The 21,290-nt window shown below is 41.4% G+C and overlaps 1 protein-coding gene across 4 annotated transcripts in view; it reads left to right on the top strand.

Annotated features, from left to right (window-relative positions):
* Positions 1 to 21,290, top strand: part of LOC146372860 (leucine-rich repeat and fibronectin type III domain-containing protein 1-like protein) — a 393,992-nt gene that overhangs the window by 261,496 nt on the left and 111,206 nt on the right. For all 4 annotated transcript variants that reach the window (XM_084950758.1, XM_084950759.1, XM_084950760.1 and 1 more), the window contains one exon: positions 11,781 to 11,869. The gene's annotated coding sequence lies outside the window, so the exon portion shown is untranslated. The remainder of the gene's footprint in view (positions 1 to 11,780; positions 11,870 to 21,290) is intronic.

The following is a 21,290-nucleotide window of genomic DNA, read 5'->3' on the forward strand; positions in this document are numbered from 1 at the left end:
AGTTTTCTGTCTTCATTTATGTGGGAAGTGATAGCACAGCTGTACGTTTAATTTTTCAGAAATCTCTCAGTCAGAACATGATATATCATCTTTAGATGGAAACTAACTTCCTGCTAATTTCTAACTCCGTTAAACTTCATAAATTCTGTTTTCATGGATGCCTGGATGTTAAACTTAATAGTTACACCTGGTAAAGCAGCAACGCTGATCATTTTATTAAAGATGAAAGAATTTAGACAGTTTGTAGCTCTCAGTGATGCCGCAGTGTTTGTTCGACCCAGAAACAGCTAAAGACATCAGACTTAAAGACCAGATAGAGATGTTCACATTTCTGTCTGCAGACAATTTGCAGGGATGAATACTTGGATGTCGGGTCTCTAGCTCCCTGTGCCTGTCAATAACAGAGTATGAACGAGGTGAAATGACAAAAAAATTGTGTTATTGTCCACACACTTATGGACCTAAATGTAAATGGACACGTATCAGCTGAACAGCTGTAGATAAAATGTTAGTGTGAGGTGATTTTTGCATTAAAGGTTTATTTTGTGTTGTTATTGAATTTCAGCCATTTCGATCTTGAAATTGTCACTGACCTTCTATCCGCCTCGCTCATCGGCTGCTGCAACTGTTGTCGAGGTCATTTAGTCAATAATGGAGCTGTTTGGGTTTAGAGCAGATGAATGTTTATTCAGAATTCTATTTTTATGCTGATTGCTCACAAACAGTGTGAGAGAATCATCAAACAGCTGTATTTAGTCTGGCTGTTTGTGGCCTTCGGCAGCTGCAAGTATTTTTTCTAAATAGGACTACCTTGGATGTTGTGTTGGTTTCTTTTATGAGTCTGTAACATGAGAAACAATCTAAATGACCCGCAACAAAAGCTAAAAACTTCTTTTTAGTTTTTACAGTTCAAAACAAATTTTAATTCTCTAGATGTCTGTGGGTGTGATTCCAACAAAATGTCCCTATAAAGAACTGAATATCCTTGAATGTGACACCTGAGCTCCTTTCACCTCTCAGCTCAGTTGTGAAAATGAAAATCTAAGTCCGTGTCACGAATCAAATCCACCAGGAATCAAAGAAAACAGCTTTCCTTTGAAACTGATGCCCATGGATATTTGAAAATGTTTGGCTGCTCCCAGCGCGATGAAACATCTTTACTGTTTAATAGACAGCTTTAACCTTCAATCCATGTTCAATTCAAATGGATAAAGAAAAAAAGTAAGCGCAAATGGTGAGATTTCTATCCAAAAACGTTCAGCGGGTTCAGTTCCAGGCAGGGAGGAGGTGGTGGAGATCTGTGCCCAGCTGGGGGATGTTCTGGTGGGGCTTAATGCTGGCGGGGCGCCCCTGGAGGCAGAGCTGTAGGGAGGGAGGGATGAAGAGAGATGAGGGACCCACAGGGGAGAGAGACTCAGCTCTGACCATCTGCCAGCCTCCAGACGCTGCCAGCACACACTTACACAAACAACCCTGAATGCATCCTTTCTGCCTGCATACATTCATTCACCGTACGTGTCTATACGCTGTATATTTTTAGCCAATCAGGAGCGTTAATAGCCTGCATGTGTATGTGTGTGTGTTGGCCGATAGATGCAGGGTCTGGCACTTCTGCTGCCTCCCTGCTGAATTTACACTTCTCTCTCAGGATAAAACAGCCCTCCACCTATTAACCTCTCCATCCAGCCATCCTTGCATCTCCACCTTCTGTTTCTGCTCCTCCTCCTCTTCGTCTTTTCCTTCTCTCCACAAATTCCACGTCGGTTTATCTGTCCCTCCTTTTATCACTCCAGTATGTGTACACCATATAAGAGCTGTTGCTATATATGCAAAATTTCCAAGAGTCCCTCAGGACATTTGACATTTTTGCTTGTTTATGGTCAAACTGTTCATGATGCTGAAGTCAAAAACAGTCAAAGTAAAATAATATTTTTGGAAATGTTGTCAAATCTTGGTCAAATGGCAAGTTTTTTGTTTTTTTTTTCCTTATATGAATGAGTTTGTCAAATATTTGCTACTTAAAAGATGAAAAGATCAACATTTGTTGGGGAGTACAGAGCGCATGCAGCAGATGCCATCTGGATAATGTCATAATAAATTGATACAGCAATTATGGTGGTGATGTCGCCGATGTTTTGAGATGTGTGGATGAGTTTTTGTAAACTTGGAAAATCAAATGAGTCTACTACAAAAAGAGTTAAAATCTCAGCAACTTGCACAAAGTTTGAATCAATGAAAACTATCAACAAATTTCAGAAATTGTTCTCGTTGTACCCATGTGCTGTATATGAAAGATGCAATTTCCCCTGTTGGTTTCAGCCTCAGCAATAGCCTTTTTGTCACACCAATGTTGTTTTTTGTAACCAGAAGTGACCAGATGTGGATGAGACAGCGCAGTGATGAATGATCAGATAATGCTAGCTAGCTTGCTGGAGCCATAAAGTGCACAAGCTCATCACGTAGACACATGTTACAGTAGTTAGTACTAAATCGTCTTTCTCTGGTGGGCCTGTAAGGATTACCACAGCTGATCATTGGCCTGCACATATACTTTGCACTGACTTCAGTCAGACTGACCATCTGGTTTTCTCTCTCACCACATCCACGAACCTTCGCTTTGGTCTTCCGCCTTTATTCTTTCCTTGCAGTGACATCTTCAACATCCTTAGGCCAGTATATTGATGTTCCCTCTCCTGTACATCTCCAAACTGTGAGCTTACCCTCAGATGTCCACATTTATAATCCTGTCTGTCAACAAACTCTCATTAATTGTGCTGCATCCAGATCCACTTCCATTTTTGTCAGTGCTACCATCTTCTAACATACTTCAGAGCAGAGGTGTCATCTTTTAGACCTTTCTTTTCAGCTTTGCAGGTAGCTTTGCAGTAACACTCATCTCCACCCACTTCAACCCTGCCTTGCAACTTCATCATTTGACTTGCCTTCGTGTATTCTGTCTTGTTTCTACATTCCTCTTAGTTATTTTCACGCAAAAAAACGTTGATGCAGGCTTCTTGGATTTTGGTATCAGCCAGGCTCTGCTCTCTCGTCTTCAGCTAGTTCAGAACGCTGCAGGCCGACTCTTGACAGGCACTCGTAAACATGACCATGTTTCCCCAGTCTTGGCTCGTTTACACTGGCTTCCAGTACATTGTAGAATTGATTTTAAGATATTTTTTTTAAACTCTAAATGGATTAGCTCCGTCATAACTCTCTGATCTGTTAACTAAAAATACTCCGAATAGAACTCTCAGGTCAGCTGATAAGTTGCTTCTAGTTTGGAAACAGGCTAAAAAACAGAGGAGATCGGGCCTTTGCGATTGCTGCACCCAAACTTTGGACCAGTCTGCCTCTTGAAATTAGGATCGCTCCAACACTTGACATTTTAAAACCCGTCTGAAAACACTTTTTTTGGGGTTTTTTTGTTTTGTTCTTTGTGTGTGTTTGTTCTACTTTTTACTTTTTTATTATGTTCAGCACTTTGGTCAACCTGTGTTGTTTTTTAAATGTGCTTATAAATTGATTGATTGAAAACTAGCTACCTCAAACCAACCCATATTGTTTCTCAAATAAGTGTCCCAAAAGTTTGAGTTCAGTGAGTAATGCCAGCCTTGCCCTACCTTTAGACTTTACTGCTATAGTCATTGTTTAGTTATGAAAAATATTCACTCTCTTTACAATTGTTATGAAAGGAGAAATGAGCTAAGTTAGACCTACACTGTGTTTCATAGCAGGCTGTAAACATGCCTGTGCTGTAAAGTTGGACATTTAGGAGTCTTTGGTGATTGGCACCCCTGAGCTGACTTCACTCTGTAGCTCTGGAGCTTGATGCTAGTTTGAACCTCATAAAAAAAGAACACAGTGCGACTCTATTAACATGCCACCTGTTGACAGATGCAGATCAATGTGCAGATGTTTTTGGCACTTCAGGTGTTTAGTTTAGATTTGCATCTATCACATAGAACCATCGGGGAGCATCTAATCCCAAAGTCACTGTACAGCATTATGATGTATACAGCCAGCGGGAATGAAGTACCTCGAAAAACTGCACAAGTGTTGAGGGGGCTGGTGTCGTTATTAAAGCAAATATTGATTTGATTTAGGTTTTCGAATTTCGATTCATGAATAAAAATTATTCATGGCATTCTTTTTGAAGCATCTTCTAAACTTTGGCGTAGCTCTGTACACATGGGCTTTTGATCCTTCAATCTGTACTCAGCATGTGTGAAGACTGGGAACAACACATGTAAATTTGTCAGACTTAGCGTGTTTCTGCTGTGTGTGATCCTGCGTTAATCAGCGGAGCTGAGAGCAGAGAGGATTAGTGACTTAATCAGGGTGCTAGATGATGGTTATTAATAGAATTAGACTGAGTTGTCATCGCTGTGATGAGAGCACTTTATTCCAAAGTTTCTCTTTTTTTATAGTTCCTTGTTCCATTTGAGAACACAGCACATGTTTGTTAAACACCAAGAAATATGGCAGAGCGGTTTGATCAATCTATCAGTTCCACACATTAATTAATAGCACCCTTTAATCCTGGCCATTCATCCAGTGACTCATCCATCATCTGCTGTCTGCACTCAACCAAAGACTTTACCAGTCAAGTAGTAGGTTTTGTTTCAAGCAGCCAACTAATCTCACATTTATAAGTAATTTCATTACAAAAATGCATTTTTTTGTAGGTGGAAAGATAATAAGTGACATTTATCTCAAACATAGCTTTTATATGCTACAAAGCAACAGGATAACCTGTAATGAGTGAGCACCATTCCAACTGGCTACCAATTATCCCTCCAAATCTCTCCCCAGTTATAATTCAACAGCATCTCCAACAATAACGTTATTGCTGGTTTGCTATAACTGGACCAAAATGATCAGGAAGCTGTCATCAGACCTGCTGCTCATTCTGTGAGCCGACCGCTGGAAACAAAAAGCTCACATAAACCTAAAAGGAAATCTCTTCCCACACCACCTGATCTCCTCTTCTGCACTTTATCCAGAGACGATAAAGTCTTTTCTGTTTCTTTCATTTGCTTTTGAATGATTTTAAGTCTTTTTCTGTGTCACTGCTCTGTGTCTGTACATTAGACATTTGGTTTCAGTCGCCGTCTGTCCATTTTCTGTTTTAGACTAATTAACACTTGTTTGAAAACTTTTGATGTATTTGCACTGGGCTAATGAGTTATCAACTGTAGTCGCTATATTCTTTTCTCCCTGTCTCACCTCTCTGACTTCGCATTTCCCACTTGCTGTGACAGCCGAGGAGACAAACGATGAGAGAAAGTGGAGTGATCATAAATTACTGCAGTGTGCTGTAGAGACTTTCACGCTGTCTTGAAATGAAACGAGGGCGTGTAAGTTAAACGGGTAATTAAAGCAAATAAAATATATTTTTTTCTTTTTAGTGGTAGTGATGGGGGAATGCCGTTAGCTGAGGTCAGTGAGTGCCCAGCTGCAGAGTTAAGACGTTCACCCTCACAAAATAATCCCGGGATTTCCAGCCTCATGCAGAAACTATCGAATAACCGCAGGGAGCAATCCTGCAGATGATAATGACTGTCTGTGAACTTGCTCCACAAAGTGACTTCTCATTGCTCAGCCATTAAGGGACAGCTGTATTCTCCAACCATATAATCCATCCCTTCTTTCTAATTGAGTGCAAACCTTTGTTGGTCCTGTTTTTTGCATTGCTTGCTCCTTTCTTCTCCTTCACCTTTCCCACTAGTCGTCTTTCACTGGCCTGGTTTATTCATTGGAATATTCTAATGTGGGTTCTTCTGACAACAACAATCTTCCTATCTAAACCTGAATTGAGGATGGTTTCACTTGCAGTTCATCTTCAGCTCTTGCATCAGTGACAAAGGTGTTAAAATAAAGTCCTCCTGTCAGCTGTAGCAGGTCATTTGACCTGCAGTGGCAGCTTTGGCAGGAAAACAGACATCTGGAGTCTGATTCAGCACTAATATTATCTTTGTCTTACCTGAAAGTGTTTGTTTTCTCCTGGATTTTAATGCCATCTATCTTTATTCAACTATTTATGGTCCCAAAGCACTTACCTCAGTGTTGCCTGCTCTGGCCTTGGGTCAGAACATTTCCAAATGTGAACAGGTTGGTGGCGTACTGGGTTTTTATTTAGGGGTACGCTTCCTCCTCACCGTCACCCAGCTGACCCAGTTTCCTGGCTGCCTGGGACAATGGGGTGTGGACCCAGGGGTCCAACTCACTGAGCCTGGCCTCCAGCCTTATTTATTACACGACTGTTTTTACTAAAGGAGGCTCAGTGATCAAGAAAGAGGAGGAAGCCGTGTGATTAGTGACTAGGCTAGGAGCTACGCTAGCAGCTACGCTAAGCTAGTGAATCCCTAAAGATACAATCAGTGAATATAATTTGAAACTGATTCAGCAGAAATTGTACTTTGGATAAAGCACTTGAAGGTTACACTACAAAATAAGTTTTATTTAAAGGTCTGTAATAAAACAAGCTACACAAATGAAGCCATACAGAACAAATACTGCAGAGAGAGCCAACACCGAGTGAGAGTGCCATCAAGAGAGCAGCTTTGTTTACACAGCATTTTGCATTTAATCCTGAGTTATGATTAATCTCGGGCTGTCTTCCACAGCGTGTCTTTTGTCCCATCTTCCTTCCCTCTTCCCCCAACTGGTTGGGCAGATGGCTGCCCCTCTCTGATCCCAGGTCTGCTAGAAGTTTCTTCCTGTTAAAAGGGAGTTTTTCCTTCCCATTGTCACCAAGTACTCGTCATAGAAGGGCATCTGATTGTTTTCTCTGTATTATGGTATGGTGTTTACCTCACAATATGAAGCTCCGAGCTTGAAGCAACTGTTGAGATTTGGTGAACTGAATTGAATGTAGTTTGGGGACAGACAACGATATGCTTTAAAAGTGATCTGTAGCCAATGGCGAGAAGCCAGAAATGGGCTGGTCTGGTAGTATCTAAAAAAACAGTAAGAGGGCACCAAATTATAAGTCCATGCAATGGAGTCAGTCCGTGTAGCCAGTTCACTTGCAAACATGACTTTGGAACTGAATTGGACAGAGTGATTGACTCACATCACAGCAAGTTTCTCTCCAACTCTTTAGGTTATTTGAGCAGTTTATTGTGACCCATTGTTTCTGTTTAACTAGTGGCCATAGTCATTATGATCGGAGAAAGACAAAAGACGTGCGGTTATCAGATTTTACAGCCACAAAGTCCATATAGGAGGAGCTTTACATGAATGAACTGATCAGGTAAACAGTGGAATTTCTGTTAAATTGTTTTTTATTCCTTTACCAAAGTAGTTCAGTGGCTTTAACTTTATTTCTGTTAATGTAATGTCGAGGACAAACCCACACCAAGCTAGGTGAGCAAAAATGCTGCTGCTGGCTGGTCCACTAATTCTGGACTCCTACAGATCATTTTTATTTGGTGAGAGCAAGCTGTCAGTGTCATGTTTAATTTCAAAGGACTTGTTGTAATCAGTGAATTATAGATAAATTATAGACTTTGAACAAAAGCCAGTGCTTTTGAGGAAAAAATAATAACATTCTCTTTATCTGATGTATTAAAGATGAATAAAGCTGAAAGTAAACTGTGCCATTTTTCATTGTTCATGATGAAACATGACCAGCGTGACAGAACTGTGGTGGTATCATTGGTCACCACTCCAGCTGCACTATGCGAGAAGTTGGCCATTGTTACAGTCCCTCCTGTTCTGATCAAGGGCAAAAGTTAGAATAATGATCTCACAGTGGGACTAATTAATGTGACACTGGTGCAACTGTGAAATACTTTAAAAAACCAGAATAGAATAAATGGAGGCAAAAAATGCAAAGTGAAAGACTTCTTTCAACAAAGAAGAACAAATAATTACGTTTTGGCACATTGTTTGTTTGCATGTGTCCTCCAGGTGTTATCATGAAAGTTAAGTAGGACGCAGCATCGGAGGAAACAAGGAAGTGCACACTCATCGTAGGCTGTGAAACAGCAGATATTAGAGAATCACCATGCAGATCTACATTTTAAATCGTACAGAAGGTCATGATGTTTGAATAAGTGAATAGTCATTAAATGATGGATGCACAAAATCTAATTGTTTATGCAACTATTTGTGCATTTTGCTTTCTTTTTACCACAGACTGCATGAATAAAGCTGGATGTAGTTTCCAAATCTAAGAAGTAAAGACAAAGTAAAGACCAGTGGGCAACTCCAGAAGTCCATGGAAAAAAACTGTAATTTCTGACATGTTTTCTTCTGGTCTCAGTTGCTATTTTCTAGTCTAAATAATGGGTGGCTGTGGCTACAATGTAGCTGCCATCACCAGTGTGTGAATGCGTGTGTGAATGGGTGGATGACTGGTTGTGTAAAGCGCTTTGGGGTCCTTAGCGACTAGTAAAGCGCTATACAAATACAGGCCATTTAAATGCAGCATGGCATTCATTTCATAAATTATGGTTATTATTAGTTAAAAGGGAAAAATTAAGCAGGTATGCTTTATGGTGGGCTTACCCTGCCACATGCATGTGTAATTTCCCACAGTTTCTCAGCCAGAAGGTCCAGTCCATACTCTACAGCAGCAGTCCCCAACCCCCGGGCCTCGGACCGGTACCGGTCCGTGAGTCGTTTGGTACCGGGCCGCGAGAGTTGAGGCTCAGGTATGAAATGTATGGTTTTCAGGGTTTTTATCGGTTTTCAGCGTTATTTTGTTATTGTTTTTATCGTTTACTCGGTTTTCCTGGGTCTTTTCACGTGTGTTATGAATAAATCTTCTTTTTTTCGGTACCGGTACTAGTTTTATTTTGTTGTATTTATCCGCGACACCTTAAAGGCCGGTCCGTGAAAATATTGTCGGGCATAAACCGGTCCGTGGCGCAAAAAAGGTTGGGGACCGCTGCTCTACAGTATATACCAACAATCATGGAGAGCAAATACTCAGTGGTACATTTGCTCAAAATGCCAATCCACACTTTATATATCAAACCCGAGTCTTTAAATCGATGTTGCACAGTGTGGCATTCAAAACAGTTGCTGAAAATCTCTGTAGCCGCCTTTAGATTAGATCTTGTAAAGTTCTGGTTATCATTATGAGCATGATTATCCTCAGTATCACGTCTCCCACTGTGGATGACAACTCCTCCCAAAGCGTAATTACAGTTGAATGTAGCACAATGTCAGCAGAGCAGATTATAGACAGAGGAGGGCTGGACAGTGAACAGAGCCAGACTTACTCTCTCCCATCTACTTATCTCTCCTCTCATCTTAATAAGACCAGAGGAGCGACAGCATTCTTCCCACAAGGCCTCACTGTCCGGGTCTGAGCCACAGTCTCATTAACCAGGCACATTGGCCTCTGCAGTACAAAGGGCTTCCTTTGGAGCTGACACTCTAGCATCCTGACTTGCTCATTTAAAAGTGAAACGCTGACATCCTCGCTGTGCCATCATCGATATCAGCACTCTCGGAGAGAGCAAGAGGGAGGACGCTTTGCTTTTATTCACGCGCAGCTGCTGGGTGTTGAAGACGAGGGGTGGCGTTTGATTCAGATGTTAGCGAGATTAAGTGAAGGGGATCATATCTAACTGCTGAATAGACCTCAATCTCTCATGATCATTTAGATCTTCTTCTGTCTTGTTAATCCAGTCACATCACACAAAGCTATATGTTTGATGTGTGACCTCATGATCCCGATTCACAATCTTTATTGAATGTTTGCACTTTATTGCGAGCAGGGAACAAGCCGACATGAATTTTCAACTTATAAAAGGTAGAATATGCAGAAGCATCATACTGTGCTGCGGAGTTTGTTTTTTATCTTCACAAACAGCCAAAAGCCTCATGCATTCAAATGACAGCTGCTCAATGATGCAGACGCCAAAAAAACCTTTCCAGTCTTCCTCCATTTGGTACCATGACGCAACACAGCTTCCACAGTGTTGCTTTTTCTAAGTGAAGCCCATAGAGAACATGCTCAGATCAGATTTCTTCTCGCCAAGCTAGCTGGCTTCCTGCTGGCTCTCTGCAAAATCATACAGCTCATCTATACTTTCCAAATGTCAGCAGACCAGATGGAATATACTCGAGTGATAAACAGAGTCCTTTTTCACATTAGTAATAATAATAATAATTTAAAAAATGGATTGCATTTATATAGCGGGCCCTCAAAGCGCTTCACAATTCCACTATTCATTCACTCACTGGTGGAGGCTACAGTCGTAGCCACAGCTGCCCTGGGGCAGACTGACAGAAGCAAGGCTGCCATATCGCGCCATCACCAGTAGGCGGCAGGTGAAGTGTCTTGCCCAAGGACACAACGACCGAGACTGTCTGAGCCGGGGCTCGAACCGGCAACCTTCCGGTTACAAGACGAACTGCCAACTCTTTGAGCCACGATCGCCCCAATTAAGAGAAAAGTTATTTTTGGGTAATGGAATCAAATTGTAGTAACATGGTGTGGCCACTATGGCGACAGCCATGAAGGGCTCTAAAATCACCTCTATGTTAACTTTATAGCCACACACTGTATATAGAATAGCTACTGTGACATCATTTTGCTTTGATGCTCTGATTTTAAGACCAGAAGTGATCGTGCTTTTGAGGCTTTTGTGGAACAGCCTTCCTCAGACAGTCAGGTCGGCTCACATTGTTTGTTTTATGAATGCTGAAAACTTGATTTTATAGGTTAGTGTTATTTGAACTGTAAAACACTTTGTAGCTCTGTGTTTTGAAAAGTGCTATATAAATAAAGTTATTATTATTAATGTTGTTATTATTGGGCATGGTGGTTAGCACTGTTGCCTTACAGCAAGAAGGTCCTAAGTTCAATTCCACCGTTCCAGGATCTTTGAGTTTGCATGTTCTCTCTGGGTACTGTGGCTTCCTCCCACAGTCCAAAGACATGCAGTTAGTGGGGATAGGTTAGTTGCCCATAGGTGTGAATGATTGTCTGTGTCTATGTGTTAGCCCTGCTACAGACTGGCGACCTGTCCAGGGTGTTCCCTGCCTCTCTAAGACAGCTGGGATTGGCTCCAGCCCCTCGCATCCCTGAAAAAGGATAAGCGGAAGAGAATGAATGGATTATTATTATTATCATGCATTGTTTTACAACTCTACCTAATGTTTTGTGCTGTTGTTTCATTCTCTTTTTCAGTTTTTTTGTTTTGTTTTTATTGGATCCAGGATGGAATATATTTGTGCAAGATGTGAGTGCTAAATTATCACTTTAGTGATAATTGATAATGATGATAATTAGTGACACAGATTAATGGATGTGAGGCCGAGCAGACAGGTAGTAGCTACTTTTAATAAGTGAGTTTATTCTTGAGGTATAAAATGTCCAGCCTCAGTATATTTGTCAAAAATCTTCTGAAACTATATTATTGTGAAAAAGTTGTTTTTTCCCCAGCTTCTCAAAAGGTGTTCAATTAAAAGCAGCTTGTTTGTAACTGCAGTTGGTTTTTGTATATATCGATACCAAGAACCTGAAAACTTGGCAGATAATCCCGAAAAGTTGATTCTGTTCATCTGGACGTAGCATTTTCACCACTTTCACCACACTGTACTGTTTATTATTAGTAGTAGTATTAGTATTAGTATTATTACCTGGATGCGCGAAATATCTATGTCCAGGTGAACAGAATCAACTTTTTGGGACTTCCTTGCCTGGATGATTGAGCCTGCATCGAGACTTGGCAGATAAGGTTTAACATGACATTGAATTCTCATTTTAATTAACCAAAAAAAGATTTTTAATCAATGAAAATCTTCTTTTTTTTCAGGCTGCTCCTGATCGAGTCATCACATCGCTACCGCACTTCATCGTGAGAGGCTGACATTGTTGAAGAGATACTGAAACCCTCTGAAGCAGGTAGGATCGCTTTTGCAGAGTAACTGATGTTTTCTTCCACCGGGGGTCCAGAGTATGACTGCTCTTACTGAGTTTTTTCTAAATGCACCACTTGAAACCTACTTAAGCATAGGAATGATCAGAGGTCTGAGGAGAAGCTACAGAAGCTCCCCTCTCTCTCTTCCTCCCTCTCTTTCCATTTCTCGTTCATCCTCTGTGGTAATTTCAGATCCCGCAGGCAGACACCTGCGTCTCTATTTGATAAATATTGAATCTTCCAGAATTGAAATGGATCTTTAACAAGGCTAACACACGGACAAACACGGCACACACACCACCCACACACTCATAATGCCTCTGTCATTCTGAAGCCACCACAGGTTAGATGGTTACTGCTGTACTTTGTTGCACGTCTGTCAGTTTTCTTGCTGTCTGACACACACACACAGACACACACACACAGAAGTGACAGCGGCATGTGTGTTGCTAATGTCTGTGTGTTTGTGTGTTTGCAGTTATATTGACAGAGCACACGAAGAACGTGTGATGAGCATGATGCTGTTTTTTGTACATGTGTGTGCGTTTGTGTGTGTACATGTTTAGACATCTTTGTGTGGACAGAAAATTGGCATGCCACTATACTTGTGGGGGCCAACAGTCGCTTATGGGGACAAAACACCTGCCCCCACAAATTTGAAGGCATTTTTCTCAAAATGTGTTTTTAGTGTCAGTGTTACAGTTGGGTTATGGTTAGGTTTAGCTGATGGTTAGGGTAAGTGGCTAGGGAAAGCATGTCAAAGAGATGTCCTCACCAAGATATGAAAATGAATTTGTGTGTGTGTGTGTGTGTGTGTGTGGGGGGGGGGGTCTTAGGGGAGAGTTTTGTATCTTGATAGAAACTGAGACATATAAAGTGACACGATGAGTGTTTGAAGTTGTATAAAACATGAAACTGGTCATACAACAGGTACAACGTGTTAGCGGTTACAGACAGGTTGTTGGGTTTGTTAGCACGGGAAGCGCTGATTGAGCTTTTTACCTGTAAGCAGATAAAAGCCACTATGATGATATCAACCTTTACTTCAGTCCCATCGCGGTGCCTCATGTTGAGCTACTTCGATGGTGCAGTCTTGGAGTTTTCACCAATGAGTGAGGTTCGGACATAAGTGAGACCCGAGGGAAACCCTGCATCCTCATAATGAGGCAGGCCCACCTTAAAGCACACCCTAAGGGTACAAATGAAGTTCCCCATAAACTGGATTTTATGCCATGAATGGAAAAATCTTTTGGGCCAGTAAGAATCTGCTGTCAAACCAATCAAACCAACTTCAGCCCAACTACAGTTTACACTCCCTGAGTACAGACTGCGCCCTGCTGTTGCACTCGGAGTGTAAACTGTGTGCGACATTTGTGCTTTGGATTTGAGGTGAGTGGTCTTTTGAGTGGAAAGTAAAATGACAGAGCATTAAAGCCATGAGTTTGTATTCATCTCTAGACCTGCAAACCTTGCATTTCACATTTTGCCTGTGATATAAACAGAGCATTAGCACAGTGCTCTGTTCCGGTTCAGTTCGAGTAGGCACCACATAATTATAATGTGCAGCATTTTCACACCTGTGCAGCAGCCTGATCTTTCACATAAATGACCTCACTGAGCATCATTTGAGAGTGCACGTTTCAGCACAATTGGACATCAAATTGTTTTTAATCTGCCAGCTACTGAGCATGAAGTTCATGTAATATCAGATTGTGTGCCTGTGAGAATAGCTCAGTTAATTGCTTGCAGTGGCTGGCTGTTCTCTGTCCTGCATGCTCTATCCTGCCTTTAACCCCTTTAATAATAAACTCAAGACATGTGTGGGTAAATTATAAGACCAAAAATGAGGACTAACTACAATGTGGTGTCTGTTTTACTGGAGTTCTTTGTGGAGCATCTTACACTGTACAAGGTTAGGTATAATAGCACCATGAATATCAGTGTGAAGGTATCCTGTCTGTGTCCTGTGTTGTGTACCCTTATATTGTATATTAGGCTCACGCTGACCAAGGACACATCTGTTTGCCAGCACAAAACAAGCGTTTCAAGGACGTGTGCTGCCTCTTAAAGCAGAGGTAAGGACAGTGTAAGCATCTGCAGCAGCAGCTATAAAGCAGAGCAGACCAGCACTGCAGCTTCTCAGCAGTAACAATGGTTTTATAGGCAATGAAAACTTATAGTGGATGGCTGCTAATGGTGTTTGGATGAGTCTACCAGAAGCTAATAGCAGTTATGGGATTTTGAGTTTGAGAAGGGAAGGGAGTGTAAAGGCTTCTCGCCTCATAGGTTGTTGGATTATTATTAGCTAGTACAAACTTTGAAACTTGGAAATAATCCCTTTTATGCTATCAGAGTCATCAAATGCCAAAATATAGACTAGGCATGTGTGTGACAAGTAGACTCTTACAGGCCTTCACTAGACCTTTGTTCAGGTTTTCCCCTCTTTGACATATTGTCTCTGTTGCAGCAATGTTTTCGTCTGTATTTGTAACAGAACGTTGTAAACAGGCAATGCAGGCGTGAGTGAATGCAAACCTGCAAGGGAGGACTAACCTGACTTTGTATGAACACAGCACAAAGAGCCAATCATTGCTGTTGTATTTAAAGTCTGGTTTAGTTACTGAGCAATGCGACTGGCAGTTTGAGATTGCTGTTGAACGCAATAGCTCTGTGGACAATACTGGACCCTGTGAAAAAGGAACGTCTCTAGTCCACGTGGGTGAAAGATTAAACCCTTGACACCAACAGTGAGGGGATCTGGTGGTTGTGTTATTCAGTGGGAGCATTTTGCTGCCATGGTTTGGGTTCTCTTGGCCGCTTAGACAGAACGGTCACTGCAAGTCAAATTATTATATACACGAATTATTCTGTCCTGAGTGGAATGGTTTCTCCCGGGATGATAGGACATGAGGCCCCACTGAATGCTCTGATGATGGTGAAGATTATCAGGCAACGTCATCGGATATCTGAATACCTGGGAGATTTGTCTGTCATCACCATAGTCAAACCACCAAGCACCGACGTAGCTTGTGTTTTTATTTCCATTAATTTGTCACCTGTTCGTGTTTTTGCTTGTAAGTGCTGAGGGAAACAATCCTCAGCTTCTAGGAAGGATTGTGTTTCACCGCCTTTCATCATATATAATGTATCACAGGATTCATTTTTTAATGATGTGATTGCTTTTTAGTTGGTAAACAAATTTAGATGCAAAATGAGTGAGTCTCTTTCCCCAGAGAGGAGCGACGCATTCAGTCAATATCCACAAATGACAATTTGACTGCCAATTGCTCAATTCAAAGCACAAAATCAACCCCTCATTGCTGGCTGAATGGGTTTTTCAGCTGCATCCCAGAGCAGCTTCCCTTTGTGACAAAGATCTTTCACAACGGCTTAGACATCATTTAAATTTCCTGCAGGCTTCAAAAATTCAAAGACCACTTTTTCCACCATTGTTGTGTTAAACTTGACTTTGCTTTTGTGGACACGCAAACTTTTGCGTGCTAGTTTTAGTTAATCACACGGCAAGTGTTTACAGTTTGGCTAATAGTAGCTTAGTGTGTCTAGGAAGTAGAGCTTATTAGAATGAAGACTAATGAAGATGAAGATCATTCATCAGCTGGCGTGAGCAGCGTTAAAGCAGGATCTAATTTTAAAACTGCAAATTGGGATTCTTTCCACATGGTGGGCAGCTGTAGCTGTGGTGAGATACAGAACAGAGCAATGACTGTATGTAGCTTTTAATGCCATTATTATACATAAACAGTAAAGACTGATATATCTTAAACAACACATTTTTGAACAATCGCTTGGAAAAGTTTCAGTATCTTCTCTTCGAAACCATTTTGATTGGAGCTGATTTTCACATTTTGTCTTTTCATTTGCAGAGATTTGGAGCAATAACAGGTTTTCTCCAGGAAACTGTGAATCCCACTGTCTCGTCTCTCTGTGTGTCATTTGTACGCTTTGTATTCATTTGTACTTTGTGCTCGCTTCTCATCGTTTGGAATCCATTCAGATCTTTTCTTTCCCATATCATGTAGCCACATTAAAGATGCCTCTTTGCTATTAAACATTAGAGGTTTTTGGTTGCAGATAGGAGCCCCGGCGTCGAACAATAGTGATGAGCAGGCATGCTGAACAAAAGCATCTCAGTCAGAGAGGCAGATTTTAGTTTGCTGCTAATGGGGACCAGCACTCGGAGACTTAAAACCATCATCTCCACTGGCTTAGAACAGAAACCACAGGGGAGGAATAAATGAATGAATTGAGGAGCGAGCAGGAGAGAAGCGGTAGGAAAATAAAGGAGGATTTAATAAATGAAATGGAGGCGATAAATTTGTGAAGACTGTTATTAGAGCTCATATTGTATTCTCTAGGTTTGGATTTCACAACTCTTGGTTGAACAATAGAACAATCAAGCTTTTTATTATCAAGATGTGTTTCCTGCATTGCTCACAGTTGTCTCTGCCTCCACAGCACATTCATCTGTTAAAAACGGTCGTCTGCAGAGATGTAAATGAAGATATGGAGCAGCAGTGATTATTGTCGCCCTACATTACCAAGCACATTCTTAACACAGTTGTGGTGCTGAATATCTTACAACAAAGTACATCTGACTATATATATATATATATATATATATATGCTAGTGCTGTCAGTGTTAATTTCATTAAAATGACCTTAACACCATAACCGCATTAACAAAGCAAATCTCTGTCAACGCATTAACGAGCTAACACGTTGACGCCGTGCAGCCAACTTTTTTTTTTTTACACAACTTGACAGTATTTTCATAAGAACACTAAGTTACCAGTTATCAAGCTAACTCACCAAGTTTTGAGCGTTTCTAAAATGATTAACTTTTGATCATATCTTAACAGTATTTGTCAGTTAGTTGAAGGAGAACTGTGGTTTTAATTATGCTTCTTCAAAGTTGGGCTACAACTGAGCGGCACAGCCAGGGTCCTGATAGCTACTAACAGCTAAAGAATCAAGGGAAGACGTGATGATAGTTTATCTGGTCCAATATGAAGTATCTTGAAACATATCTCAGTTTTCTCTAACTTTGAGGGGGTTTTATTTTGTTTTCATCAGATCAAATTACAACAATGCTAAATACATTTGATGTAGCAAAAATAGATATGACAACAGGAGAAGGTCTCAGTTCATATCCAATTAGTCATATGGATACTTTATCCTTGTCAGTATTGCTTATTGTTAGTAATAGTTAATGCTGTCCGTGTCTGATGCTGGTAAACCTTTTATAAAGAAGCGTAGTTATGCTCTTCAGTGTTTGTCACGACACCAGAACTGCATATTTTTACTGTTAGTTTGTCTTTAAAGGACACGAGCTGCATTTTCTCTTCGGATGGAGGTAAAATGAAATCCTCCTGATATCCATTCACACATTTTGCCAACAAGTTGTTTTAAACTCCTCTTAATCTTAATATATTTTGTTTCTTGTGATTTTTCAAGAGGGATTCTTGTTTTCTGTCTTCTCTGATCCTGCATTACTCCCTGTAGGGAAATTCAGTGTTATCTCTTCTTTCCCACAGCTCGGTCAGAGTTAAGCTGCTGAACATAAAGGCTACAGCCTGTGGGGATTCATCCCTCAATTCAGCAAAGGTGTGCAGAGGAAAGAGCACTCCCTATGCCCCCAGAACAAATAAATCAGAGAGGCGTGCTTTGGAATAAGTGCGAGGATTGAGGGAAAGCTGCCAGACAGTGATGTTGAAAGAACAAAAAGTTTAGATGCTCTCAAAGCTCCTTCACCTGTTCAAGTTATCATCTGACTCCCACAAGACAGAAATCCAATTTGGCATGTAAAAAGTAGGCTTTGATAAATTGCATGTTCCTGTTTTTCCTGCAGAGCTGTTGGTGTGTAAAGAGTGCAATAACGCATCAATGTTCTCACACCGTCGGTAGAAGAGCTTGTTAGCTGATTGTTTAAAACGAGTGTGTGTTGTAGACTGTTTGTCTTCACCAAATTCATGAAGCCAATAAGATTTTGTCAGTCCCACAGCCTCAGAGAGGAATCCATTTAAGACTTAGGGGATTCTGGATGGCGGTGTTGGTAGAAGATCTTTGCTAAGCTTTTTTGCACCTCATTTGCTGTGTGTTCTTGGGTATAAGCTGCAAATTCTCTCTGAAATGAGGCCCTACCTGTAACAACTGATCCCTGAGTTATGCTGTGTCTTGCTGAAGGACACTTCAGCAGAGCAGCTGTGTTTGTCACTGAGATTTCAGTTCTTCTGGCTGAATGGCTCGTCCTCCTGCCCAAAGCGCCACAATAAGAACGTCACAACAACCCTGTAGACACACAATGAAGTTTGCTCATAGTTTTTTTCTTCTCTCCTTTTTTCAGCTCCATCTGTCTTCTTTTCTTTTTTTTTCTTGTTTTTATAGCATTTCCTGCTCATTCATTTCCTGCAAACCTTATTTATGTTACATAAGTGAGCAGTGACAAAGTCGCTCGTCTCTCTGGAGAGAAACATCTCTGCTCTCCCTCTCTTCAGATGTAGTTGCACATTGCGACGCTGCATCTTTTATGAATGGACACCTCTTTATCTAAGAAGTCTGTTGAGGCTGACACATGATCGCTTCCTTTTTTGCATAAATTCTTTTCATGTCATTGTAAGAGTCGGAGTTCCCGGCACGGCACATGCAGTAATGATTTGGGAGAAAAAGAAAAGCCAGAGCTTGTCAAGAGTTAAAAACTCGGCTGCAACCTGCCCCAGTCTGAGACAGGAGAAGGCGTTAGACACCGACAGGAAAATTCTCCAGCGTCAGAATCATCAAAGTGTATGCCACTGAGGTTTGAGGCGACAAGCCAACAGCTCTGAAGATCCTGCCACCAAACAAGCCCAGAGAGGCCAGAAAGCATCAAAGCCTGCAAGACTGAGCAAAGTCCACTTTCTGAGAGGGGAGAATGTAGGGGCAGCATGGTGGCACTGTTGCTCTCTCTGAGTGGGTTCTCGTCGGGTACTCCGGCTTCCTCCCACAGTCCAAAGGCATGCAGTTAGTGGGGATGGGTTAATTGGTAACTCTAAATTGCCCATAGTTGTGGGACAGGCCTAACACTGTCTCTATGTGTTAGCCCTGCAGCAGACTGGCGACCTGTGCAGGGCGTATCCTGCCTCTTGCGTGATCTCAAATTAAACATCCAGCTCTGTGTGGAGCCGGTCTGTACCGTGTTGCCTGTTATCATTAGAGGTCTAATGTAATGCCGATGTGCAGCAAACAAAGACTCCATTTTGACTTGTTCTTCAAATTTTTTTGGCACATAATATTTTGTCATGTGGAAAATCACCTGACAGGCTCGAGCAGCACTTGATTATCACCTCACCTGGTTCTCTCTCGCTGCATATAGAGCCCACTCACGGTGAAAGTGCAGCTTTGAAGTAGAGACCAGAGATGTAGCATGTTTTCACTGTGCACTTTATAGTGGTGATTGAAAAAAAATCACATCAATGCTAATTCTAGTAATCCCTGTAATGATCCTGCTGGTTCCTGACAGCAGGGGAAATACTGCCAAGTGTGCTTGTCAGATAAGTATGGAAGCCCGTTTCCGCCACAAAAAAAAAAAAAAAGGATCCATAACTCAAAATTTCAAGTTATTTTCTCGAAATTTCGAGTTACTTTCTCGAAATTTCGACATATTAACTGGAAATTTCGATTTATTAACTCAAAATTTTGAGAAAAGTAACTCGAAATTTCGAGTTAGCGCTGCCAATCAGTAATCTACATGAATGACGTCATTTCCTCGTTACCCGGAAGCTGAAGCCCTCAGCTACAAATGCTACAGCTAAGCTACCGGTATTACATCCAGTCGTGAATGCACAGATTGCTGAGTGTTTTCAGCCTGGCTTCACAAATGATGAAATCTCTGTGTTATTAGCTGAATCACATGGTGTTACTATCAGCAAACGTACTCGCGAAAGCGCCAATTTGTTGGGATCCGTTTTTGAGTGCGCGTTCCTCTGCGCCATATGCTTCCGGGTAACAAGAAAGCGACCTCATTCATGTATATTTTTGATTGGCAGAGCTAACTCGAAATTTCGAGAAAATTTTGAGTTATATTTCTCTACATTTCGAGTTACTTTTCTCGAAATTTCGAGTTATGGATACTAGCTTTTTTGTTTTTATTTAGTGGCGGAAACGGGCTTCCATAGATAAGATTGTTGAGTGCTGTTAATATTCTGGACCGCAGCATCGCACATCACGATCTTCAGTCAGTGTTGGGGAGTAACGGAATACATGTACCGCCGTTACGTATTTAAAATACAAAATATGAGTAACTGTATTCCGTTACAGTTACTGTTTAAAAAGGTGGTATTTAGAATACAGTTACTTTGTTGAAATAAATGGATTACACTGCGGTACTTTCCTGTTTCATATTGTGGTGGGTCAGGACTGTTTGGCTTTTGTTTGACATGTTCTGTTGTTCCAGGCGACAGCATTACGGTTGCCATGGTCTCTGCGACTGTGTGTTTCCTGGGTGACAGAGCGCCTTTATGTTGTTGTTGTTGTTGTGCTAAGCTAATAGGCAGAATGCTACAGGCATAGCTCTAAAGAATGTAGCATCATGGGCAGTGTAGTCCGTGCTGCAGGGAGAATGGACTGCCATACCCGTTATGTGTCTGTGAGCGTGAGGAGGGAGGAAAAGGAGAGTGGAAAAGTACGAGTTGTCATCGAGCAGAAACGGGAGCTGGAAGCATGTAAATATAATAATAACCACTGCAGCCAAGAAGAGAGCCTGACGAGCCCAGCTGTAAGTAAGCTATTAAGACTCGACTGTACGCTGTGTTCGTGTTTTCCTCCGAAACAATAAGCTCCGTTGGAGCAGCCTTTCAACGCCTCTCTCTGTCTCAAACTTGACCCAGACAACAAAGTAAAACTATTTTTCGGCTACGAGCCCAACACGAACCCGACGTATTAGCCAGAGGTCCCTTTACTACGGTTCGGAGCCGCGGACCTTCAGTAATAGTAATAAATCACATTCATGTAGTTGTAAACAGCATGATAATATATTAAGTAATCCAAAGTATTCAGAATACGTTACTCTCATTGAGTAACGTAACAGAATACGTTACAAAATACATTTTGGGACATGTAATCTGTAATCTGTAGTGGAATACATTTTAAAAGTAACCTTCCCAACACTGTCTTCAGTGTACTTTTGACTTACTTCACTGGTTCCTGGTTAGGACTAGATCCTTTTAGGACATCGTGCAGTGATGTTTTAGACAAGTCTTTTATTTTTGTGTCAAGGTTTTCAGCGTGCCAGTGTCCCTGTGCACAAAGCGCCGGTTTGTTGTGGTGGAACTTGACAGATCCCTGACCTCAGTCCCATCCAAGGAGCGTCTGTGTGTGCGTGCATGCTTCGTGTTGCTGTCTGCACCTGTT

This window comes from Perissodus microlepis, chromosome 14 (genome assembly GCF_051167445.1).
Source record: "Perissodus microlepis isolate ML-2025 ecotype Zambia chromosome 14, ASM5116744v1, whole genome shotgun sequence".
In the NCBI taxonomy this organism is placed as follows: Eukaryota; Metazoa; Chordata; class Actinopteri; order Cichliformes; family Cichlidae; genus Perissodus; species Perissodus microlepis.